The 3,906-nt window shown below is 57.6% G+C and overlaps 1 protein-coding gene across 2 annotated transcripts in view; it reads right to left on the bottom strand.

Annotated features, from left to right (window-relative positions):
- Positions 1-3,602, bottom strand: part of MAFF (v-maf avian musculoaponeurotic fibrosarcoma oncogene homolog F) — a 15,805-nt gene extending 12,203 nt beyond the window's left edge. Inside the window, exon 1 of one of the 2 annotated variants that reach the window (XM_011964234.1) lies at positions 3,314-3,602. The gene's annotated coding sequence lies outside the window, so the exon portion shown is untranslated. Of the gene's footprint in view, positions 1-929; positions 946-3,313 lie in introns of those variants that run through there. The other variant, XM_011964236.1, reaches the window with a different exon arrangement.
- Positions 3,603-3,906: the final 304 nt, after the last annotated feature.

A 3,906-nucleotide genomic window follows, 5' to 3' on the forward strand; every position in this document is an offset into this window, starting at 1 on the left:
GACACAGCCTCAGAATCCTCAACAGTGCCTCCAGAGCAAGACTCCATCTCAAAAAAAAAAAAAAAAAAGAGGCATAGGCAAGAAAGATCACCTCATCTCATCTCGCCATCATCCCACTATCCACAAGCAACAGAGACATCACTAACCACACACAGCGCCAATTCCCAGTGAGGCCGGACACAGCCTGAGTGTTTCTCAGCATAGAACTGTTTTCTCCTGAGCTTGGACACAGCCTCAGAATCCTCAACAGTGCCTCCAGACCAGGCCCGAGAGATGGAACCATCAGCCATTCCCTACCCTTGACAATAGTGGGAGCTGGCTGTGTTTGGAAATACCCTCAGGCGCTAGGAAGGTTTTGAACCTGCTCTTCCCCTACTCCTCCATGCCCTCCTGTCCCAGCCTCAGCCCCCTCAACTGCATCCTGGATGTCAGCTGAGGCACCCACGTCTGCCCAGGAATGTCCTAGCTCAGCAAAGTCAGGCAGTCACAGAGGGAAAGTCACAAGAAGGGGGAACTTTCTGGTAACCTCAGGCTTTCCGCAGCCAACCCCAGGCCAGGGGCTGCCAAAGGGCCTAGGTCCTCTGCCTTTGCCAGGCTGGCTGACCCTGGGCCTGAGAAATAGTAGCTGATCCAATCCCCTGTTAGGCACCGGAGGCAACCAAGCCACTGTTTGGTAGCAGTGGTGGACTGGAACCCAGGGGTCCTCTCTCTTCTATTCCAGCCACCACCGCCTCTCCCTGGCTTCTTCCCTTGGAAGCCAGCAGAGCTGACCTCCAGGGTCTGCAGGTTCGTGTCTTCTGGAGGCATAAGGAGAGAGGTGACTCTTGAGGGACTGACAACTGCCTTGTCCAGTCAGCAGCCACAACCCTCCAACGTCCCCCTCCCTGGCCCCACCAGTCCACTCCAGAGACATCCTGTAGAAGGCCCACCCGCTGGCATGGGCTCCTCTCTGGCTGCTGAGCCATTTTGCTTGCTCTGTGAGGACAGAGGGAAAAAATGTGTTTTCCTAGGTCTTGGCAGCCAGCTCTGCTGGAGCCTCCTCCCTGCTGGAAGGGGAGCAAGGCTGGGAGAACCCAGCACCACAGAGAAGCAACGGCCTGGGGTTCCAGCCCTAGTTCTGGCACCCTCTCACACTCGCTGTGTGGCTTCAGGTACAGCACTCCCTCTCTCTGGGCCTCAGTTTTCCCAATATGCCAAACCTCCTCCAAGTCTAAGGTACCTTCCAACGATGACTATCTCCGAGTTTAGAGTTTCAGATTCTGGCTCAGAGCTCCAAGACCACCAGCAGAATGGAGGTAGGGAAAGGAAAGTGGTGAAGGCTTCCTGAAGGTGGGGGCATGAGACGCAAACTATCAGACTATCAGACTAGCCCTCTTCTCCACCTGCACAGCCACAGACCACTTCCTCTTTCATCTGGACCATGACCACAGCTGCCTGCTCACCAGCCTCTTGCCTTGCCCTCTCTCTCCAATCCCCACCATTGATCCTCCCGCAAGAGCTGTCAGAGGAATCACTACTGACACAAACCCACGAGCCTGTCCGTGCTTGGCCCATTTCAAAACCCTGCAATGCCAGCCTCCCCACAAGCCCACACAGTAGGGTCCTCAGGCCTCAACCATGCTCCTGTCCACTCTCTCCCAGGATCATATGCTAACAAATGAATGAACAGATAGCAAATTCTACTATCCCTGAATGTTTCCCAAAGGGACAAGCAGGCAGTGCATGCCAGTGTGTGTGAGGGAGGAAGTTGCCTGAGCCCTGAAGGATCTGCTCGCTTTTGGGAGACTGCTTCAAGATTCCTCCAGCCTCTGCCCTGGCTTCCTGTTTCTCTGCGGTTCCCAGGCCTTTTTCTGCATATGTTGTGGAGCTCTTCGAGGACAGGGATCCAGGGCTCATTCATTCAATCAGCAAACATCCGAGAAGCACCCATTGTGTTCCAGGCTCTGTGCTGGGCCCTGGAGACCCTGAAGTGAATCACAGTTCCTGCCTTCAAGGGCTTCGCAGACAACCACCACTCTTTCAGACTCAGTGCACTAGTCACCTCCCCAGGGAAGCCTTCCTTGATTGCCCTGGCTAAGTCAGAGCGCTGTTATGTACTTTCAAACCACAGTGACTTCTCCCTCACATCACCCATCTCAGCTGTGTTTTGCATTTACTTCTGTGGATCTTTCTTCAACTCTGTGTCCGCTGCTCAGCTGTAAGCTCCCAGAGGGCAGTCTCTGGATCTGGTCTGTTCATCTCATCCCTGGCATCTGGTCCAGGGCAGGGGCCCAGTGGCAATGCAGGGCCCGGGGTGATTCAATGGGAAGTTAAACCTCTCAATGCTAACTTTCCATCTGGGACTGAGTCAACCAGCCACTTCCCCTCATCCCCTGACCCCAGGCCCTACTTTGGAATGTTTCCTGCCCAGCTTTGAGGGTGGGCCTGTCTGGTTCCCGTGCTCATGGCCCCAACCCCCCTGACTCAAACCCCACCTACTCTTGGGTACCCCCAGCTCCTGGCATGGGGCTGTCGGCTCTTTCTCTTCCACAATTTGCCTGGAAAATATGCTGTCTGCAGAGACTTCCAGGGCTTCCCCCTTCTACCCACCATCCTGCCATCCTGGCTGTTACCTAGTTCCAGTGGCAGATGGGAACACTGAGGGTCCCAGCTGCTGTAGCAGAGCTCACCCAGGGTTCAAAGATCCAAAGTCAAAAGATCATTGGTTCCTCACACTAGGAAGTTCAATTGCTCCCCTCCCACGATTCCGTAGCCTGTGGGTGGGTGGAGGGGGAAGGTGGATTAAGACCAAGGAATCTCTAGCCCCCAGCCCATCCTGCAGGCTGCTACAACAAACAGGTGCTTTCTGCAGGGCTATTGGGTGAGTGGGTAGGTGGTGGCTAGGTCAGGCCCCACCCCTCGCTCATTAACCCTTCGTGCAGAGGCCTATCCCCACTGCCTGCTGACCCTGCCTGGCCCAGGGTGAGGACTCAGGGTCTGCCGGCTGGCTCAGAGCCTCAGCTAGCTTCCGGCGTCCAGCTGTAGGTCAGTCTGATCTCACTAGTCCCACTTGCGAACTGAAACTACCAGGAGGGCGGAAACCGGCTCCACCCCATCCTCCAAGACCTAGCAGGTACAGCCTCCAGAACCCGGACTAGCGAGAAAGCCTGTGGTCCTCTCCCTGCCCCGCACCTTTGCAGTCAAGGTTTTCTGGCCCTTCCTGTTCTCACGGGACAGAGGGGATGGGCAACCCTGGGAAGAACGAGAGTACGTTGGGTTTTCCCTCCCTAGGGAGCCCCAAAATCTGGGGACAAGAACCTGGGCTCCAACTCACTTTGTTACCAGATCCACCAGGGTGCCAAGCGGCGGTGGCTCACACCCCTCACTCCTAGCTCAGCTGGGTGAGGTCTTTGATACCTTGCCCCACCCTGTGGCTGCGGGCACCGGCTCTGGGCGGGGAACAAACACTGGGGTCACGTGGCGGAGGCCCTGGGAAACTCCGGGGAGAGCGGGGACCGGACAGCCCTGGGTAGTAGGACTAGGGAGGCCCAGGCCAGAATTCCCAGACCCCATGTGAAGACGCATGGGTCCGCTTCCTTCGCTCGGGTGCTTGTTCCGCGTTTACTCCGGTGGCCAGCCCAAGGCACGCCCTCTCCGAGGTACACACCGCTGGTGTACAGGCCCCAGGGAGCGCGCGCGCGGACACGCACACACAAGCACACACGCGCACACACAGCACAACGCACACACGCCCCCCGAGGTACACCGCGCACGCACGCACCGGGCAGGATACCCAGGCCGCCCGCCAGGGAACACACGCCCGACCGCCCGCCCTCAGACGTAAACAAACCGCGCACGCACCGCCCGCCGGCGCCGGGCCAGGGCCTGTTCCCACCGAAGTCACGTAGGAGCACAGCGCCCCCGCCC

Source organism: Colobus angolensis, unplaced genomic scaffold (genome assembly GCF_000951035.1).
Source record: "Colobus angolensis palliatus isolate OR3802 unplaced genomic scaffold, Cang.pa_1.0 Scaffold65, whole genome shotgun sequence".
In the NCBI taxonomy this organism is placed as follows: Eukaryota; Metazoa; Chordata; class Mammalia; order Primates; family Cercopithecidae; genus Colobus; species Colobus angolensis.